This window comes from Tachypleus tridentatus, chromosome 7 (assembly GCF_004210375.1).
Source record: "Tachypleus tridentatus isolate NWPU-2018 chromosome 7, ASM421037v1, whole genome shotgun sequence".
NCBI classification, from domain to species: Eukaryota; Metazoa; Arthropoda; class Merostomata; order Xiphosura; family Limulidae; genus Tachypleus; species Tachypleus tridentatus.
The window spans coordinates 190,364,563-190,388,381 of NC_134831.1; the positions used below are offsets into that span (position 1 = coordinate 190,364,563).

The following is a 23,819-nucleotide window of genomic DNA, read 5'->3' on the forward strand; positions in this document are numbered from 1 at the left end:
ACATGCATAGCCACCAGAAGTACATCAGCAAAAATGTAGTACAACCATATAGCTTTTAAATCAGTCCGGGTCCGAAATAAATTGTTAATACCCGGAAGGTAAGAATAATATAGTCATGATGGTAGTCTAGCTATACGAAATTACGTTGTCAATATACTATCCCACCAAAAGAACTGTTAACTTGGTGCTTGTTAATAACTGGGAAAATTTAATATCTTTTATCATTTTATCTAATTACACAAGGCTCTACTACCTCCCATCGCAAGACAATTCTACACATCTGCAAGTGTGAAGATGTGAGGCAACATTGTGTTGTTACTAATTACCACAAGGAAGCAACCGCCCGGTAGCAACCATTTTTATCTTATACCTTAATAATTATTGTGAACAACTCTTTTTTTCAATTATGATTATTTTTAACACTGTAAATAATATGATTTTTAACATTGTTTCTACAACTGTTTGATGCTTGGAGAATTTGAGATTGACCTTGGCGCACGTTCTCTTTTCTCCAATAATCTCCTCAAACGTCTTCTAGTTAACAAATCAATTTGAGGCCCACGTTCTCTTTTCTCCAATAATCTCCTCAAAAGTCTTATAGTTAACAAATAAATTTGAGGCGCACGTTCTCTTTTCTCCAATAATCTCCCCAAACGTCTTCCAGTTAACAAATCAATTTGATTCTTCCACATATTTTTGCTCTCGCTTCACTTGATATTTCTATTCTCTTTCCTCCAGCATCAGACTACTTGTTAATTTATTGACATCATTCGGAAACTATACCAGGTTAGCTAAGGACCGAGTCTTACCCATGCTCTTTGACGAGTTTTGTCCAGATTATGATTCTGTCACGATCTCCAATCTTATTGGTTCTTATATGTTTCACATTCAACCACATTTTGCTACTGACCAATGAAATTGACACTACACGTCCATTGAACACACTCAGACTAAATAACACTACACATCTATGGACTACACTCAGTCTCAACAGCGATCTTGAGTTCTTAAATAACTGTATAGTTTAATGACCCATGCCAAGATAAAGTATACATTTTTTTTAATGTCAACAACAACAAAAATGTTTTTAATCCGCACGTGGTCAGTTACAATTTTCAAAGAATTAATAATTTAAAAAATATTTTGTATAAAATTTTCAATGTTCTTAATAAACTAAATATTGTTCATCTGCTGTCAATGACTCCGTAGCAATTATAACAAAACCATTAACGTTCCAACAGTAACAGACTTCACCGATTATTAAAACCGATTCATAATATTATGAACCTGATTTAAAAATGTAAGTAGCAGTGAGTAAAATATATATGTAAAACGGCTGGTTTGGGTTGAGAAAAATTTTTATGTAGAGGAGCGAACAATGTTTCGACCTTCTCGGTCATCGTCAGGTTCACAAAGAAAGAAAGAGGTAACTGACCGACAGCTGACCACGTGTTTAAAGGGGGTGGTGTAACTGAGTGTAGGAATGTAGAGGGCGTGCTTAGATGTTTGATTATATTTATTAAGGTGTTCCTTTGTATTGGTTTATTTTGGGCTTGAGTTGAGGTATAAGTAAGTCTTCTTTAATTTTACGTTTATTTATGTTTGTTTCTTTATTTAGTATCTGGGTGTTTTCTATGGTTATGTCGTGTTTTTTTTATTTGCAGTGTTCGAAAACGTGTGAAGGTGACTTTTTGTGTTCTTTGAATCTGGTTTCCATTTTTCTACTTGTTTCTTCAATATAGAAGTGGCGGCAGTTATCATATTGTATTTTATAAATAATGTTGGTGTGGTGTTTGTCAGTGTAGTTTTTACACAGTATAGACCTCAGTTTTATGTCTGGTTTTTGAATAAATTTGGTATTAACTGGAATGTCATATTTTGTTACTAGTTTTTGCCAAATGTTAGTTATTTTTCTGCTGATGTCGGGAATATATGGTATGCAGCAGTATATGGTTTCGTGATTTTTTTTATTCGTGGGATATATTTACTTTTGTTAGTTGATTTGGCTTTTTTTGGATGAAACTTATTGATGTTGATGAAGTATTGTTTCATTTTGTCTAATTCGTCGTTAATTTTATCTGGCGAGCATAGTTTTATGGCTGTATTTATTTCGTTTCTCAGTATGTAGAGTTTTTGTTTTGTTTCATGTGCTGAGTCCTAAGGAATGTATAGTCCAGTATGGGTGATTTTTCGATGGATATCTGTTTTAAGTTGTGTATCGGTTCTTGTAATTTTGAGGTTAAGAAATGATATTTGATTGTTTTCTTCGTGTTCACATGTGAAGTTAATGTTGGGATGTATATAGTTAATGTGATTGAAAAAATTAAGTGTGTGTTCTGTAGATGTGAATCCCGCAATCGTGTCATCTACATATCTGTACCAGTATAGTGGTGGATGTAATGCTGTGTTAACTGGTTGTGTCATAAAAATATTGGCTAGAACTGGTGACACTGGGTTGCCCATGCTTAGGCCATTTCTTTGTATATAGTTGTGGTTGTTGAGCATGAAGTTTGTCTTCATCGTGGTGAATTCTATGAGGGTTGCTGATTGGTTACTGGGAATATCTATTGATGGGTTAGAGTCTCGGATATAGAGTTCTGAGGCTATCTTGCAGGCTTCAGAGGTTGGAATTTCTGTAAAGAGGATATGCATTGAAACTGGCCATTAAGGCTTTATGATAAGTTGATTAAGGTTAAACTTGAAATTAAAAGAGTCTTTGATGAATGAGCTGGCTGGTGTTACATATTTGGAGAATCCCCATGCTATGTATTTACCAAGATTGTAATTAAACGATTCATATGTGGACATTATTGTACGTAGTGGACAATCTGGTTTATGAGGTTTGGGGATGCCGTATATTTGTGGTGTGCGTCAGTTGGTCTTGCGTAGGTAGGAATAAAGTGTTTTTGAAATTGTGTTGGCTTTTTTCAATTTTAGTAGTATTTTGTTTAGTTGCGTTTCGTGTGTCTTAGTTGGGTTTGTGTGTATTGGTTTAAATCTGTTTGTGTCTTATAGGATGTTTTTCATTTTTTAGATGTATTCATTCGTGTTCATTATGACTATAGCGTTTCCTTTATCTGCTTTTATAATTTTTATGTTTTTGTCTTGTTTTAGGTTTTTAATGAAATTAATGTCTCTTTTTGTAAGATTGTTTTTTAGCTTTCTGTTTTGTGAAATTATGTTGACGGTTTTGTGAGAAAATTCTTTGAAAACATCGTTTAAGATGTTGTTTTTAGGTGTTTCTGGAATATTTAAATTTTTAATTTTTTCTGGGAAGTTTGGCTGTTGCATGTCAATAAAATTGTTGAAGTTGTCTTTTTCTGTAGGTTGTTTTCTTGTTCGCTCCTCTACATAAAAATATTTCTCAACCCAAAGCAACCGTTTTTACATATATATTTTTCTCTACAAGTGGGTTTTCTCGTCATCACTGAGTAAAATAAGTAGAGATGTTTTCAGTAGCTTCAATAAGGTTATAGCTCTTGATATCAATTAGAGCTGTATGTAGAAAACCACTAGAACCGGCCACATCAACAGCCACTTTTAATCGAATAGCAGAATTTACTGTTACACTTATAAATTGCTCTCAATTGAAAGTGTGGGGCATAGCATAACACGTGTCAGGTGTTTCGGTTTGAATCTATCAGACTCCGAGCCGAAGCCAGGGAGAAGATATAACCGGAAGCGCTCTGAAATTGTCTTTCTCTTCACACAGCATCACATGATTTTGGATATACAGATGGGCTTAAATATTAAAAACAACATGATGGGAAAAAGATTAAAATTCTGGTTTTGAGAAGGAAGAAAGGGATACGAATTCGGAAAATAAATCATGCTGAAAATGTTAATAGTGTTAACTATTAACTGGTAGTTAGCAAGCAAATAAAGGTGGGAAAATCGACGGCTGGCACCACAAGATCAACGACCGGTATTGGATTTAGGGTCCTTTTGAGCGACGGGTGATTTGTAGTTCCTTTGCTAAAAACTGGACGTGGGTTAGAAATGAGAGGACCTCGAAAACACCCACTTTCACTAGCTGGCGAGTGTGAGGCATAATCAGTGGCATCATTTATAAATCATGAGCAAAATTCACTGGTGAAAACACGAATAACATCTTCAGCATCTTAGTCCATTTCACAAAAGCAGCGTAGAGCTAGTGAAAGAAATTATTTATAAAGAAGCTATTACACAACACAAGAAGTAATTCGTTTAACTTGGCCAAATTATTTGTTCCTGCACATTGCACTAAACTATAATGAAACAGACAAGCTTGTACTTCAGTCTTCCACTAACTTAAAGATAATTATCAGTAAATATCGTTGCTTAATGTATCGTGCTAACTGGAACGCCACGATTCGTCCAGGTATTTCAGACTATAATCTTTAATGTTCTTAACTTAGCTGTTTTACTGAACATTTAACCTGTGCATTATTCCCTGTAACGTAAAGAAACATGCAACTGATACATTACATTCGTTTAACTTTTACGACGTATTTTAACATTATCAACTATACAGTCTTATTGCAAGTTTTGAATTACAAAACTCTGAAGACTACAGATAATTTTGCGGCACAGAATAAACATTTAAAACATACGATTAAGTATTGAGTAAACTTTATATAAACCACTCACCTGAACAGAATTTTCTAAAATCTCGACGATCTCAATCCAGATATTAAAACACTAAGTTCTTTACACATGAGATATAACTACTTCTCGTCAAATGTGTTTCATGCGAATTGTGTATCACTTCTCGATCTCTCGTAGTTGCTCGCTTACCACTGCACGTGCCAGTAGACACGTCACACAAGCAGACAAACGTCACTTCTGGTGGATAAGTAGACTGAAATGTACGTATCTTTCCATTTCAAACAAATGAAAACTAGTATTGTATAAAAGTAGTTTAATTAAACGATAATTTTATCAGAAGATCTGCTTTAGAAAACTTTATAAACTTGCAAAATAAAGCCAGTATATCTGGAACCTGAGTATTTTGGTAGTACGGGTTCATGCCTTAGTTTCAACCTATCACGTCATAGGATTAACCTTTGGTTTATGAATCATAGTACACACGCAAGGGACATTCACTAATAAAGTGAACAACGTATTCTTGAATAGAAGATGACGTCATATGTACGGTTCTAATTCTCAATGATAACAAAACGAAATGAGAAAATAACAGACATTTTGAAATTCCTTTCTTACAAAAGTATAATTGTTTAATAGCTCACACTTATGAATTTTTGTTGGAAAAAAAAAGAATAGTTTGTTAACATTTTTATTCTGAGACTTTTCCAACCACACAAGTGTAAATAAATACTAAACAAAAATCAAACGAAATAAGTAAAATTATTACGTGAAAATCGTCACCTATAAAGTAAATTAACTGTGTGCATTGTTTAACCTTTATCAGTGCACGTTGAAATATCCACCTTTCAGTACACCAAGGGTCCATACGGACTCTGTATATATTTAATTATCATAATGTTGAAGCTATGATTTAGATGTTGAAAAGTTAGCATACTAGCGTCTCACAGCATTATGCAGATAAACTGTAAAAAAGACTGAATACCGTAAGTATATAACATGTGATTCATTATTACAAAATATGAAATTTACTTATATCCATTTTCTCCTATTTAGACAAAACATTGTCATTACTGGCATATATTTCGATAATATGGGTACACTTCTTCTCTATTGACATCTCACAATTAAAACTAATAAAATACTGAATGAAGAAATAGATTTCTCGAATATGTAACAAAAACGCCAAATTGCACGAAAATGTGCTTGCGATCCGAATGGACCTACGGTGATCGAACTACATCAAACTTTGTTTCAAAGCTAAACTAATGTCAAATTTTGAGCAACATGTAAACAAAACTTATTCTGAGTGAACATGAAGTGTTTCTTATTACCAGTTATTTTACAGACACTCATCACACCGTACACTGGGTGTGGAGTGATCAGCGCAGACACGGTTTCCACATGCTGTACATGTTTGACGGACATTACAGTCCGCGATTTTTGGGCAAAGATAACATCGTTTTCTTAGTTGCTGGAACACCATGACCAGCATGCTGTCTTGTGTCAAGCAATCCTAGATCTATAAAGATAACATCGTTTTTTTAGTTGCTGGAACACCATGACCAGCATGCTGTCTTGTGTCAAGCAATCCTAGATCTATAAAGATAACATCGTTTTTTTAGTTGCTGGAACACCTTGACCAGCATGCTGTATTGTGTCAAGCAATCCTAGATCTACAAAGATAACATCGTTTTTTTAGTTGCTGGAACACCTTGACCAGCATGCTGTCTTGTGTCAAGCAATCCTAGATCTACAAAGATAACATCGTTTTTTTAGTTGCTGGAACACCTTGACCAGCATGCTGTCTTGTGTCAAGCAATCCTAGATCTACAAAGGTAGATGTGACGCCTTTCTGTATTGCACAGGGATTCTAGAGACGTCTCTGAAGTACGTTGTGCGAATTACTTCAGGAGAGATCTAAATACGTAATCACTGTTTATCACAATGGATAACCTCTGTGAGTCCATACACACAATGCTTGATGAAGACACAGAGCTCCAAATCTGTATATTACTTGGAGTCCGCATGGACCCCATGCAACTTTATATTCACAAAAATTATTCTACAACAAAACATCTAAAATTTTATTATTTTCGTGTCATAGGATGGAAATGTGACAATTACATAAAAATATAACTGGTCAATGAAAAAATATTAAAGTCCATATGGACCCCAGGTGTACTGATGAAGGTTATAGATGGGGTAACTTCTTGGTGAAACGATTTCCTTATTGGTTCACAAAGAAATATTTACACCTTTACATGAATCTGTACCAGACGTTGAGAAAAATTACACTTTGTTTCACCTGGAACTGAACACTAGGTTTTCTAGAATAGTGTTAGCCTAATTAAATCTGTCTGTACAGTGAAAGTTGTTTATCTCATACTGAATCTTTCTCGAGAATGCTTCTTATGTATGACTACTAGACACTACGATTTCAGATTAACCACTAGTTTCAAGAACTCGAAATAAATGTACATGAATATTCATTAAGGAAACGCCCTCTTGTGGAACGAAAAGAGAATGTTGGAGCGTGATGTCATTGTACCAGTGTCTGCTATTGTACATCCTGACCTTGACCTACCTAACAGCAAAATTTCTGAAAACTATTAAAGGAATACAAGATAACTTACTTAGTTTCCACAGTTGTCATACTGTACATAAATAATTTAAATTCCTGCAGCAGTTGATAAAACGTCATTTCATTATTGATGTTTGAAAAATAATTACCTTGCATAATTATATTACTTATAAGATTTACTGAAGCTAATACGTTTTAGAGTGTGTTGTAATAAACACAATTCTGAATCATTCTATGCAATTCATGCATCACCGCCACAAGCGCTCATAACAGCGACTATTGTCATGGTTGGTATCCTGTACAAATCAACTTCATTTAATTATTAAGTAGTAACTAAATTTCACATATTTTTATTATATCAATTGTCTTTTTTATATATAACTAACTACACACTAATAAATAATAAGATTTCTCTCTCCTACATTTAGGCTGCTGATCAACTGTTGTGTTTAGGGTAAAAATGTGTTAACTAATTCCCAGAAGTTGATATTGTTACTTATTTTAATTAAAGCATCGTTAGAAAATTATATGATTAACTTCAATTTCAAAATTTAATTATATAACAGTGTATCACGCTGTCTTTGCACACGTTCAAATGAGCCCAATATGCAAAATACGTGATGACAGAGATGTCAGACACTATAAAGCAATATAAACGCTTCACTGCTTGGTATGATTATTATTAACGTATTAGCCGATTTATTATATCGATTGAAACTGTTTCTTTGTATTGTGAAATGGTTCACAGCGCGATATGTGGTGGTAATAATAGATATGGGATATCAACAGGTTGGGACTTCTTTCCGTTTCCAAAGGATCAACGAATAAGGAAAGTGGGGTTTGTAAAGAAATAGCAGTGGATTTTCCGCTATCAAGTATAAACAAACTATACAGACATCTATTCTGCATATTTTCAAAGAATAATTTTCCACCAAGATTCCATAAAAAATACAGAAACGTGAAGCGATGGTGCTAGAGTCAAAATCGGACACTATACCAACAAATGAAACCAGTGTATCTTTAGGTGGATGAATACCTGTTAGGCTGTGCACAACGGAACATTTGGAAAATGGAGCTTACGCTTCGTTCTGAGGTAAAGAATTTGGCGTTTCACTTATATGTTTCTTACGATAGACTAAGAATTACAATTTGAAATATTTGTTAATGCACAGTTTAGAGCTATTTATTAAATATTTTGATAAGACTTGTACATGTTTACAACCATCCTACTCACGACAAACATCGACTTACAGGAACTTTAATCTGACGACAACGTAAAGTAAGTATGTTATTGTTTTCTTCAGATTTGTCGAATATCTCAAACTGATTGTAGCACAGTTATTCACACCAATTCTTAATTTACTCAAAATTCTTTCGTACTTCGTTTTGCTGCGATATGTAGTATGTTTTAACTTCTACATTAGCGTACTATACGTACTTGACTCACCAGATCATGTGAGTAGAATAATTAAACTTCGACAAACCCTGTAATTCATGATAACAAGCGTTAATAGTTAACGTATCACGTGTTTTTAATGATAATCTAAAACTTTTTATTTTGAGCGATTTAACTCCATTGACTCAAAACATCCCACCTCCTAGTGGCTAAGTGACAAATCTGAGGGCTCGCATTCCTAAAAAAAAAAAAACAGGTTTCCATACTCATGGTGGACAAAGCACAGATAGCCCACTGTGTAGCTCACTTAACAACAAACAAATATAATAAAATGAAGAAAAAGACAGTTGTTTAAATATACTTCAAGTATGAGATGGAGTGGGTAGTTTTACCTGCAAATTTTATTTAAAATTACCCTTCTGCCCATGTTTCACAATTTTCTACTACAGATATTAAACATGTCATCCCTTAGCCAGATATCTTGTAGTTATGACATTATCATAAAAAGGCTCGTCATCATCATTTGTTAAGATACCAGTCCACTTTATAAATTTACAGTAGACAACAACAAAAATTGTTATTTGAGAAAATTCAAACAATTCGGAGTAATTCGACGATGTTGAGTCAAAAATGTAGTCAGAATTTGCCAATCTCCTATAGCTTTTGAGTTATTGAAACCTCTCAATATTTACCAGCACCAATGAAATACCATGCAAACAACTTAGTACAATAGATTTATGCTTTGAAATTAAGCTTACTTGGATAGTTTAATGGGTAAAGGGCATAGATTTTTGATACCTTCAAACAATGCTTGTACTGTATTAGTCTTAAAATTCCAAATATATTATTCATATTCAATATAATTGTTGAAAACCACACCACTTTCACTTCACTCCTACTTGCTCCGTTCCTGAGAATTGCAAAACATTCACTTGCTCAATTTTCTAGAATATTCGAGGAGTCCTTCGAAGGATGGAGTAAGATGCCTCTTTCTGAGTTACCTATCAGACTTTCACTTTGGTCACTTTGCCTTACTCGCATCACACCCGCGATATAATCAAATTCTGCAAACCTTATTTTTAAAATCTTTTCAACTCTAGTTCTGTAAACACACAGTCGTTTTTACGCTTTAGAAAATCATTTGAAATGCTGGCTGTTTCTTGTTCAAGTGAAGCCAGAAAGTGCAAAAGTCATCCAAGCAGTTTCTACTACATTTGTGAAAAATACATGATAGCTTCACGAAGATAAATATCATACACAAAGCAACGGTACCTTACTATCACCGTTTTGGTAGTAAAAGTGGTGCCCAAGAAAAACACTAGACTCCACATATGTGTTGCAAACTTTGTACACCTAGCTTGACAACAGTGGCTGAATAAGACCAGAGCAAGTATGCCATTTGCAGTTCCCATCACATGGAGCGACCACAAAGATGTTGCATCTGAAATGAAAACAGTACAGTACCACATAACATCCTAAAGTACGTTGACGATACATTCATAATAAGACCACATACAAACTGCATAAAAAATATAAATAATTCATGAACTACCTCAAGAAATAACATCCTAAAGTACGTTGACGATACATTCATAATAAGACCACATACAAACTGCATAAAAAATATAAATAATTCATGAACTACCTCAAGAAATAACATCCTTAAGCATGTTGATGATACATTCATAATAAAGCCACACACATACTACACAAAAATGTTTAATTCATGAATTACATGAACAGACAACATCCTAAAGTATGTTCACGATACATTTCTAACAAGGCCAAACAACACTACACCAAAAATGTCAATAATTCATGACTTACCTGAACAAACAACATCCTAAAGTATGTTCATGATACGTTCATCATAAAGCCACACACACACTACACAAAATTGTTAATAATTCATGAAATACCTGAACAGACAATATCCTAAAATATGTTGATGATACATTTATAAGACCACACATACACTACACTAAAAATGTTAATAATTCATGAATCACCTAAACAGGTAGGTAGGTAGGTATTTCATGTTTATTGGCACAAAGCTACTAGGCCATCTGTGCCAAAATAAATGTAGTATACTATAATGGTATATGAAAGTTAAGGTAAAAATACGTAACATATGTAAAATTAAAACCCGCCAGGAAGACTGAAGCATTAAATTCAAACTTGCTGTCAGTCACCTGAAGTTGGCCTTTCCAGTCCTGGGTTCAGATCAAAATAAAAGTAAAATGTGTAAAAGAAATCATGTTAAAATAGTGTATAGTCCAATAAAAACCTTAAATTAAGTTAAAAAAATCAATGGCTCTTAAAAGTGTAAAAAACATGTGTGGCGGCCAGTATCACCTACGACACTGGCTAATGTCAAGGGCAAACCTTCCTTAAAAATATGTTTAAAATGGCGTCGTTGTTCTTGGTTGTAACGACGGCATGATAATGAAATATGTGTGATTGTGACCTGAGTGCACACAGACCCTTCAATGGTGCATCAGTACCAAATTAAAGGAAGTGATGAGTTAAAAACTGTGATCAATGCTTACCCTAGCCAAAACAACTTCCTCCCTTTGATCTTTACAGAAACAAGATGGCCAAAGAGCTAAAGAAGGCTTGATTTGAAAAACCTTATGATTTCATTGCACACTCCAGATCGACTGCCAACTGGCGTACAGCTGGGTTTTGATAACTTGACCATAGTCCATGTATGGAACAGGTACGGTGCTGATAGAGCCAGAGCAGATGGACTTTGCCTTTCTGTCAACTACCTCAGTCCCACGAATACCAACATGACCTGGTATCCAAAAAACTAGACAGAGATAAATGATAGAGAGAGAGAGAGATGGACCAGTTTGTTTTGGATATTGATAAGAATAAGATGGTAAATAACATGGAATGATGTCAGGGCGAATAGACAGCTGAGTGAATCAGTATAGATCATACAATTCGTATATTGCATAGTTTCAATATGATTCAGGACAAGAGAAATGGCATACAATTCGTCAGTGAACACAAAAACTTAGAGGGGATTCTGTGTGCTACAACCGAACTGTAACAAACCAAGGCAGAGCCACTTGATTTTGAGCCATCTGTATATATAGGAATGGATGGATCATTTGAGAGATGTTCAGAAAATAAAGAGTGGTATTTCCAATCAGGAGTATCTGCCTTCCTCAGATGACTCAATGATAGGTCGCAGTTGGGGACAGTAATTAGCCGTGGTGGAAGAGGCTGATCTGTTGATACTGCTATGCTATTCAAAGATACATCCAAATTTTCTGATTGTGCCCGGACGCGAAGGCTGAAAGACACAATGAAAGATTTTCTATTATAAAAAAGTGACTCACTGAGGATGAAAAACGCAACCCCAAGTAGGATGCTGTGATAAAGAGCGAAGTTTGGAAATATACATAAGAGGCAATTGCAAAAGGCGAATATACAGAGGGGATTCATGGGACTCCACATACAAGCTTTGGACTGGAGAAGTACGAAAGATCCCAGTGCAAAGCCAAAGCCTCTGATGGTGGATGGGATCCAGCATTTTCAGTGCTGAGGTTCTGGCAGAACCATAAACCATAGACCCATAGTCAAGTTTGGATCAGATAAGGACACGATAAATGTTAAGCATGGAGTATCAATCTGCTCCCCAAGAGGTGGAAGAAAGATCACGGAGTATGTTCAGCGCTCTTATACATTTGACACGAAGTTGCCTGATATGATAAAGTTTAATTTACAGTCAAATATAAGACCTATGAACTTTGCCTCAGAGACGACAGGAAGTACAGCATCATCAATAAGAAGTTCTGGATCTAGATGAATACCCCGTTGGCAGCAAAAATGTACACACAGTTTTAGGGAGAAAAATTGAAAATCATTTGCTGTGGTCCACTTAAGTATCTGACTGCTTGCAATTTGTAGCTGCCGCTCAATAAATCTCATGTTTGACTGACATAAAATGTAAAGTCATCAACGAAAAGACCATTTGCAACTGTAAAGGATAGCTGTTCACTGATGGCATTAATCTTTATAATGAAAAGTGTGACACTCAAAACACAGTCCTGAGGGACTCCAATTTCCTATGGGAGAAAGCGGGAAAGTGTTGAGCCCACACGTACCTGAAATCGGCGGTTCATTAAAAAATGCTTATAAAAAGTGGCAAATTGCCACGCAATCCGTATGAGTGAAGGTCTCGCAAGATACCATATCTCCATGTTGTATCATAAGCTTTCTCTAAATAAAAAAAAATAGAAACAAGATGTTGTCGCTTCAAAAAGGCTTCTCTGACTGATGTTTCAAGGCAAAGTAAGTAGTCTATCGTGAAGCGTTGTCTTTAGAACCCACACTGAGTGGGTGAGAGAAGGTTGTTTGATTCAAGGAACCAAACAAGACGAGCATTAATCACCATCTCTAAGGTCTTACTGAGACAACTCGTCAAAGCAATGGGACAGTAGTTCGAAGGAATCTTTGGATCCTTCCTAGGTTTAAGAATAGGGAGTACAATAGCTTGGCACCAAACACCAGTAAAGGCATTCTCCTACCATATCCAGTTAAAGACCGCCAGTAAGAGAAGCAGGAAAAAAGTGGCGTAGCATCTAATAATGTATATCATCAGGCTCAACTGATGTATTGCCAGACCGATGAAGCGCAAGTTTGAGTTCCACCAGTGTAAGAGGGTAATTGTAGTCATAGGGATGATCAGTCAAAAAGGAAAGATGCAGATGTTCAACTTGTGTTTTAATAGTTAAGAAGGAAGGGAATGAGTTTGAAGAGCTACATACATGAGAGAAACATTCACCAAAAGTACTGGCAATGCTCTTAGCATCAGGAACTTCATGGCCATTGAATATTAAGATAGAAAGGGGAACAGAAGTATACAATTCACTCACCCTCCGGATCTTGTCCCATATGACTTTTGAACTGGTGGTTGAAGAAATGCTGGAGGTATATTTAATCCAAAATTCCTTCAGCTCTGACGTCTAACTCGGCCGAGTTTGTGCATGGGCTTGTTGAAAAACAATGCGGTTTGAAAGTGTGGGATATCTATGAAATATATCCCAAGCACGTTTCTGAGTTTTTCGTGTTATAGAACAAGCTGAATTCCACCAAGGGCGGGGATGCCGTGGGAAAGATGTCGAGGTTTTGGGGATGCACTGAGTAGCTGCTTGGACAATAGAGTTAGTTACCGCTGCTACACAGTCACCTATCAATGATTTACCTCAAATGGCAAGATCAAGTTCCGAGAGAGCGATGAAAGAGGGCCAGTTGGCTTGGTCCAACTTCCACTGAGGAAGACGGGTCAAGTGGCACTGACCACGGCCAATCTCTCTTGATATGATAGGAAAATGATCACTACCCCGTGTATTGATGTCAACCTACCAAGAAAAGCAAGTGAAAAGTGTAGGGGGCAGATAGAAAGATCTATAGCAGTAAATGACTGACTGGGTGCATGAAAATAAGTGTAAGAGCCAGTATTGAAGAGAGACAGGTTATGATTCAGGAGCATATGCTCTATAGCACGACCCCTCACATCAATACTAGAACCACCCCAGAGGGGATTATACCTATTAAGATCCCCCGAAATTAAAAAGGGGTTTGGCAGTTGCTCAATGAGGACATCAAGGTCTGATGGACAATACTCTTTTCCAGGGGTAAGGTACAGAGAGCAAACAGTGATGGTACGACCCAAGGAGATACGGATGGCTACAACCTCCTCGGGTGTATTCAGTGACAAGGCCTGGGTAGGCACATGTTGATCAACCAGCAGTGCTACTCCCCATGCCCTTGTCCTAAACATGACCTGTCATTTTGGTACAAGGAGTATTGTCGAATTGTGAATGTATTAGTAGGTTTTAAAAATGTTTCCTGTAAAAAAAGACATTAGGGATGATAAAAGTCAATCGAATCCTTGATGTCATTCACATTTGATTGAAAACCTCGACAGTTCCATTGGATAAGCGTGGCCATTTTTATTTATTTTGAAGGACAATTTGACACGGAGACCTTCTGCTTGCAACCACATTTTTTTTTTACTGGATGTGGGTCGGTCACTCTCTAGTCCTGCTCTGGATCGAGTAGGCAGGTCGGTGTTTATAGACATACGTTCCAGTGATTGAGGACGTGAAAGAATGATTTGTTTAATTTTTGGAGTGTCATGGAAATACCGGGGCTTGAACAAGGTGAAGTTGGGCAATGACTGGAAGATGTGGTAGGGACAGAGATAGAAGTAGATACTAATTCGTTAACTTTTTTGATTTTGGATGAAACTAGATTAAGATGTGCTATTAAGGATTCTGTAGTAGGCACGGAAAGGTCTATCTGGACTCCTACACCCTTGTGCAAATTAATTGAAACAAATGGTCATTTTACAATATTTTCAGCATAGCGGCCGGTGTAGGCTCGTTAGACCCGCTGATTTTCTTTAATAGTCATTTTTACACACAGATGGCGTTATTAGCTGTGTTTTGCAGTACGGTCGATCTATTTGTTGGATATATGACAAAATTTGAGGAATATTACGTCATTCGAAATTGCGTTAGACTTTTCTCAAAAATGAGGCTATTTGTTTTACTGCTAATCAGTTGTATTTCAGCCGTCAAACTCAATGGACGTGACTCCTAGAAAGCGTACAAAGATTGTGACACAGCACGAGCACACCGGCATGACTTACAGGGAAATCGCGGACGTTGTTGGTGTTGGCCTATCGACTGTCAGCCGTGTGATCAAGGCCAAGGTGAGTACCGGATCTATCAGTCTGAAACGTAAAGGAAGATGTGGCCGAAAAAGGAAAACAACGCCAAGAGACGACGCGTACGTGGTTAGGGAGAATGTGAAAGATCTACGGAAGACAAGTGACGCCATAAAAAGAGATTTGGAGGTCAAAGGAATAAAAGTCAGCTCTTCAACGGTTTGTCATAGCCTTCTTGATGTCGGTCGAAAAGCAAGGAGACCAGTCAAAAACAACTTCTTACCAACTCATTGAAGAAAAAAACGGTATCAATGGATCTGAAATACAAGAACTGGACGCAAGAACAATGGAGGAAAGTGTTATTCAGTGACGACACTCATTTCTTTGTACAGAGTGAAAGAAGTCTGCATGTTCGCAGATCTCCAGGTGAGAAACTTCGAGAATCTCACATCAATCAGTTCGTAAAGCATCCCTTGAAGAAGATGTTTTGGGGCTTTTTCAGCTACTATGGCGTCGGAGGCTTACATATCATAGAAGGTATGATGCGAGGATCACAGTACATTGAAGTTTTGCAGAGAAGAGTCGTTCCAGAATTGAAAAAGAGATTTCCAGACGGATCTGGCATTTTTCAGCAAGATCTGGCTCCGTTCCACACATCGAAACTTGTGAAGAATTTTATGACTACAACGGGAATAAAGATGCTGGACTGGCCTGGAAACTCTCCAGACTTAAATCCTATTGAAAATCTTTGGGCGATTTGTAAAGAAAGACTTCGAGGAAAAGACTGTACTACGAAAGATAAGCTAATTGAGGTGTGGTACCGCGATCCAAAAATTAGCAAAGATTGCAGTCAACTCGTGGACTCGATGCCAAAGTGGATTAATGATCTTCTGAAAAATAAAGGCGGTCATATCATGTATTAATTTGTAATTTTTGGATTCTCAGAAATAAAACACAAAAAATTGAAAAAATCGTAATTTTCCGTGTTGTTTCAATTAATTTGCACAAGGGTGTACTGTAGTAGTGGAATGGATTATAGCAGCATAAGCCTGAGATGGAATTGGGAATCATAATTTCCGAGCCTCTGGGTAAGTAATATTGTGAACTGTCTTTAGACTTTATACTTCATTCTCTTCTACCCATTTAGGTCAAGAATTAAAATAGGAAGGATGTGAACCATTACAGTTAACACAATGCGGTTCTAGTTGGCATTCAAAAGCATTATGTCTTTACCAGCACAATGTCAAGGAACCACAGCAAGATATTTTCGAATGACCAAATCGTTCACAATGAAAACATCTAGCAGGGTTAGGAATATCAGGCCGTACCTTACAATTTAGGTAAGGTACTTACCTGTCTTGACTGTGGTAGGAGGACATGATGTTGTAAGTGTTAATATTAGAACATTTTTTGGTTCTGTAATCCCGTCTCAACGAGTAAAAATTCGGTACACGGCTGTAACACATTGACTGGTGAAACCTGGCAGGATCTCTGACTCTGGAATGGTCTTTAAATCCTTCTCAGCTATAACTCCTCTGAAATAACTCAAAGTAGAATGAGGAGTAACCTCAATGGGTATATCCCCAATGGCCTTTGATTTCAAGAGGAGTTTGGAATGTTGTGATGAAGCTATTTGCACTAAAATGTCCCCAGACCGTAATTTTTTACCGATTTAGGAGAGTCAGCAAGCCCTTCTAAACCCTTCTGAATAAAAAATGGAGGCATCTGCCCTAAGAGAGTTTTTCAGTTAAAGAATGTATAATTAAAGATCGCGAGACAGGTTTAAGTTGTGAGTTTGACCGTACAGTCATCACTGCGCAGTCGTTTGCCAGTAGTCGAATTTTTCTCTATGCTGTCATGCTTGTTTATTTTTTTATTTGAGGGGTATCCATGAAAAAAGAATATTTCGGTGCTCAGCGACGCCAGGGTTTCGTGACCACAAAATCCGAACACCAGTATCAGACAATGTCCATGACACCCGTTGAGGACGTCCTACGCTGGCACTCAGTTGACTCTGGCTCAAATGAACTAGCCGATTGATCTTGGGGGGCCACCCCAAGATCGCCCGTCTACAGGAATTCAAGGCCAAAGTAGTGTGTTGGAGTTAGACCCCTCAACCACCAGGATCCTCTCCTCCCCTTCACGGGTCACCACACACGACAAAGACGCAGGTGAATGTTTAGATCCCAGAGGAGGTAAACTGAAAGTACAGCACCTTCCGTGGGAGGTCCCCTCACCACATACAGGAATCCACATTGAGGGGCACCTGAACAGGCAACATCCTAAGGTATGTAGATGATACATTCATATTAAAGCCATACACACACTACCTCAAAATGTTTAATAATTCATTAATTTCTGAACATAACACATCCTGAAGCATGTTGATGATACATTCGTACTAAGGCCATACACACACACTACACCAGAATGTTAATAATTCATGGATTACCTGAACAGACAACGTCCGAATGTATGTTGATACATTTCAGAATAAAGCCACACACACACACATACTACATAAAAAATGTTAATAATTCATGAATTACCTGAACAGACAACATTCTTAGAATCAACTTACAATGAGAATAAAAATATGATAATAAATTCCCATTTCTTGGCGTGATTTCCACCAAAATCCAGAGCTCGTATAGCATAAGAATTTCAAGTACAGTCACAGTTATGGATAACTACCTGAACTATAATTCACAACATCTCAATATACAAGAACAATGGATTACCTAACTTTCAGAATGAGCAGTAGTTCTTATATTTTATACTAAAGAATATGAAAGAAAAACACACCATCACAGCCCTACTTTAACAATGATTACCAGGCATACTTGATAAAGAAGAAAATAAACACAAAGACTAATATGAAGAAAATCAGAAACTTAGAACCACATTCCCCTGAGTCAGAGGTTTCCTGAAGAAATCCAACAAAAAAATCACAAGTAATAAACCTTTAATGACAATTAGTTCAACTAAACCACCTCAAGACCAATGAAAATGAAAAAAGAACAATTTCCAAAATCCATGTAAATTTGAAATTTAACTGGATAGAGAAACAAAAAGAACAACAAAAGTTAGAACTGAGGTGCACAATACAACACAAGACTAGGTGATACCGATCTAATTGCAAAACCATCATGCGAGAAAAGGACGACATTTGCGATATTACTGAAATAACGGTATATAAATCATGCATGAGAAAATAAGATAAAATATGCCTTTTAAATCTACATAATTGATAACACAGTGAACTCGGCCAATCCAGCAAAATCTGGATACACTCCTGTTATAAATGTTCAAATAGCTAATACAAGTTCTTATAAGAGGGGTTTAAATAACGTACCAAACTTTCCACCTAAAAGACCCAATATGGAATTCAGGATATTCTCGCCACAGATCGAATTAAGGATGATACTATCGTCACAGAAGCAGACCCACTCGGAGTTTCCCTGAAGACTAACAGATTAGCACACGAATCGTAAGATAAAAACTAATTATTAAGTAATGTATAGTACAAATGAATAAATAATTGAATCAATGGAAATATAAGAAGAATATACGAAATTTACAAAAATAACTCCTAATGAATAACTAGTTTCAGGTGAATAACTATGAACAACCTTACCATAAATACCTACACAATATAAACTACATAAATCTACTAAGTGTAATCTCTCGGAAAGATTGTACATTCTAAACCATTCATATTACTTCATCGACACAATTAATAAGGTCCTCACCAATAGATTATTCATACAAAGTTTGAATATCAGACAACAATATCGTTGTCAATTAACTCTTCAGCATGAAGCAACAACCAATATGTTACTACATTATTGTAACAAAGAGCATGTCTTCAAGCACGTGATCAATATTACATGGGGTTGGTTAGAAACCTTTCTTCTAAGACACGATAACAAAATTTATTTATCAACCCATCTTGAACGATTACTATCTTAGGTAGTAATATATATACATACTGGAAATATATACTTCAAAATTTCAACTAATTCACATTTTCAATAGTACTTAACACGTTGTTGTTCAATAAAGTTTTTAATACACAAGGTATCTCTAATTCTGCGGTATTTCAAAATCCTAATAAAGTGTATTTCAATAAGACGTTGTTCCAGACAGCGAATCGTTGGGCCAGTATAATCTAGAGCACACAAAACGATAAACATAAGAATATTGTAATCTATCGACCCTAACTTTGAATTTAACACAATTTTCTATCCTCTGTGTTGTTTTAAATACCACTGGAATGGAAATTTGTGGAAAACTTTAACTCCGAATATTCTTAATATCTTCCTTAATTCCAAATTGCTTTTATACGTGTACACCACACGAATATATATACCAAACTCACACATACACTAGACCCACATGTACGTTTTTTTTTGGGAGGACACACACACACATGAATTCTCAATTATAAAGAGCTGTTAACTCAAATTGTTGTTAACCATATTATTAATCAAGCTTCAATTTTACCTATTTTTCAGTGTAACGTTTGTAAATTTTTAAATTCTTTTTGAAAATGATAAAATTTATTTATTATTTGATAGGCTGTATATACTTGGGTTATTATTTTGTTTGATTTCTTTTGAATTTCACGCAAAGCTACACGAAGGCTATCTGCGCTAGCCGTCCCTAATTTAGCAGTGTAAGACTAGGGGGAAGGCAACTAGTCATTACCACCCACCGCCAACTCCTGGGATACTCTTTTACCAATGAATAAAGGGATTGACCGCTACATTATAATGCTTCACGGCTGAAAGGGCCAGGATGTTTGGTGTAACGGCGATTCAAACACGCGACCCTCGGATTAGGAATCGAATGCCTTAACCACCTAGCCATGCCGGGCCACGTTGATTCGAAGATTACTATCTTTCCGTTTGCTAGAGAAATCTGACTTTAAAATTAAGAAAGAGGATACAGATATAACTTCAGTGTGACAGATAACTAACAACTGATGAGGATACAGATATAACTTCAGTGTGACAGATAACTAACAACTGATATTTGAAGACAAGATCAATAAAAATTGTCAACAACCCATATTTCAATATTTGATCACTATCGTACTCAGTAAACAGTTCATCTGCAAAGACCGGGTTACATGCCTCTCAGAAAACAACCCATCTTTAAATGCTTTAACATTGTAATACTCAGACAAAAACACATTCTTTGTAGACACGATTACTACTGCTTTAAACAACGCATTTTCAAAGACCAGATCATAATCATAGTTAGTTAGTATCACAGGTATGATCACTGTTAACAGCAGTCCAATCCCCATCTTTGAATACAAGTCCACATCAATTGGTAATGCATAATCCCTCTTTAAATAATTGGTCACTGTCACGAGTACTCAGTAATTCATAATTTTAATGACATGAGTCAATCCAGTGTCAGTTGCAATTCCACTTCAAAGACGTGATGAAGCTACTATTCCCGACATCGCCATGGTGATTTATCGAATAGCGTCAGAAAGATGATTGGCTACAACAGTGAGCTTAGTCTTTGGTTAACAAAACGGTTTTATTTTAAATTAGTCCAATTACTAGAAAAAGGGGAAGGTATGACAACTAGGTAATAAAACAGTAGAAAATTAACGTTATGTTCTATTCTAACTTGTGAGAAAGTGTTTTTATGTGCGAGAGATGGACAAGCAAGCACACTGACTTTACCTAGTGCTCGTTGAGGAACTTGCAAAACCTTATTTAGTTTCCCACAGTTTTATGAATTGCATATCACTTTCCTTTCAGTTTTATCATTAGATTATCCATCAACAAATTTTAGTTCCTTCAAGAAACTTCCACTTATGTAATTGATGGAACAGATTTAGTTAACAGCTGTTTCTCTACATAATTTATCATCTTCAGGTAACAATTATCTATCTGAAAGATGTATTAACTTTATTCGATGGTTATCTTCAGGCAATAATTAACTCTCTGTGTATTGTAACATATTCACTCGTTGGTTCTCTCTTTGTATTGTAATATCTTCACCCATTGGTTATTTCTCCATGTAATGTAGCACCTTCACCCATTGGTTATCTCTCTGCGTAATGTAACACCTTGACCATTTGGTTATTTCTGTCTGCATATTTATTCTTAATTTACAATTGATAAACAAGAAAGAAGACAACTAGTCAACACACAACTACCAACTCTTGGGCTACTCTTGTCTAGCTGAATTTTTGGATTAGCTAACACTCTTACAACATACCCATGTCCCCATAATATAGAGAACGTCTTTATAAAAACCTTATCACATACGAAAAACTAGTAAACGTTTTGTAAAATTTCGTAGTCAGATATGTTCAAATCTGTAATAGTCTGCACAATTTTGTATTTGGAAGAAGATGAGAAAAAAAAACAATCTTCAAGGTGTGTAACTGAATGAACCATTTTATAGTCCTAATTTTTAAATTAGGAATTTTTGTGCTAACACATACAACTTCCACAAACTTTTGTACTACTAAAAAACGATAAGATACGAAATAATAAAAATTTACTTTATACTAGAGTGAGAGGGTAAAAATTATTTTTGGGGATCAGTTGAACCTTTCCAAAGAGAACTTGAGATAATTGTTTAACCTTCATAAAAAAGTACTTTCTAGAAGTGGGAATCAGTTTAATCTGCACAAAAAGTATTTTTTTACAACTGAAGATCAGTTTTAACCTTCACAAAAATAGCAAACTTTTTTATTTTCCTCAAATACAATGCACATTAAAATATTTACAAGTTACCTTCATTTAGATAATTTTCGCAGTAGGGTTAAAATATCTTCTTTTTATTAAAAGATATTAGTCGGGAACAGAAATAAACAAAGTTTATAATTGATAGGTATTTTGAAATGGTGAACAAAGAACAGGTGAAGATAATTCAAAATGTCCCACGTTGGGACAGCGGTAAATCTACGGATTTATAACTCTAAAATCAGGGGTTCGATTCCCCTCGGTGTACACAGCAGATAGGCGATATGGTTTTTCTATAAGAAATCACACACACAATTCAGAATATAGTGGAGGTTAATACCAAAGTATAGCATCTGTTTAAAGCTTCGGGTGTTATATAAGGAAAAATAACTATGTATTATGAATTGCGGCTCAATGTTCCCGGAACCACTATCTGGGATTCTAGTAAACTCGACTAAAACCTTGACATATTAAAATATCGCTGACTGTGATACTAGCAATTAGCTATACAACAGAATATTTACCAAGATATAGGTACATTTTAAAAAACGTAGTAGTTTCTTATAAACAATACGAAATTCAAAGCTGTCAAAATTGTATGCAGCCCATCGAACAAAACCAACCATAGAAAAATGCGCTTTAAAACCTTTCATTTGAGGTTAGAGCAAAGTGGTAATATGAAGAACAGAACTGCAATCTTGACGGCTATTGTCTAATTCCATATTCAGAAGAAAGCAGATCGTGAGAAGCAAAAAGAAAGTTCCTTGAACAAGGTGGAGCACAACTAATATACAGTTTTCTCAAGCTACACGAGTTGAGCTAACGTTACTTTAGAACAACAGCAACATTTCTCTTTTTCGACGGTATTTCTAATTTTTACAAACCAGTTACAGAGTTTGGTTCTTATATTTGACTACTTAAATACAGTTCACCTTATGTGAAGTTTAACTGCGAACATATTTTCCCAAACTACTGTTCTTCTTTAATAACTGGAAGATCTATATACTTTTCCGTACTATCTAAAGAATGGACGATGGAACTTGGTGTTGTCAACGGTTTAGACTAATATCCAAATCATACGTTTGTGTTGTATGTATGACATCGCAAGCTCTTAGTTGGACTGTTATATTAATGTTTTAAATTTTGCGCAAAGCTACATAAGAACTACCTGCACTAGCCGTCCCTAATTTTGCAGTGCAAGTTTAGAGAGAAGGCCACTAGTCATCTCCAACAAACGCCAACTCTTGAGCTACTCTTTTACCAACGAATAGTGGGATTGATCGTCACATTATAACGCCTTTACGGATGAAAGTGAGAGCATGTTTGGTGTGACGGGAGTTCAAACCCGCGACCCTCAGATTACACATCGAGTGCCTTAATCACCTGGTCATGCCGGGCCTACCGATATAGACGTTATTTATTGGGTACTGTATTAATTCTGATCCACATACTAAGATCCTTCAAGCAGAGGTTATTGATAAATATTTTTAATAAAAAATAATTTATTTAATATAGCGTACAATATATTCTATAACGATTACAGCACTCACGTATACGAAAGGTCAGACGGAATTGTATTGTCTGTATCTCCAATGATTTGGTTTACGTTTATTAGGCTAGTTAATTTTCAATGTTTTGACGACTTTTGATGTCCAACACGTAATTCTATAACTAGATCACCACTACCTCTCACTCGAGCCTATAGCAATGTTCATTGTCGTTCTAATAGATTTTTTTCTTAGTGCAAAGCTATCCGATAGACTAAATGCACTCTGTCCACAGCAGGGAATGATAAAGTTGGTTATTAATTTACACTATTACTTATATTTTTTTCTAATTACTAAATAA

At 35.9% G+C, this 23,819-nt stretch overlaps 1 protein-coding gene across 7 annotated transcripts in view; it reads right to left on the reverse strand.

The window, feature by feature from the left end:
• LOC143257537 (uncharacterized) overlaps positions 1–23,819 on the reverse strand; it is a 148,410-nt gene that overhangs the window by 99,288 nt on the left and 25,303 nt on the right. Inside the window, exon 1 of one of the 7 annotated variants that reach the window (XM_076516342.1) lies at positions 4,630–4,767. The exons of 4 other annotated variants lie outside the window; for them this stretch is intronic. The gene's annotated coding sequence lies outside the window, so the exon portion shown is untranslated. Of the gene's footprint in view, positions 1–4,629; positions 4,768–23,819 lie in introns of those variants that run through there. 2 more of the 7 variants (XM_076516345.1, XM_076516344.1) reach the window with 2 other exon arrangements.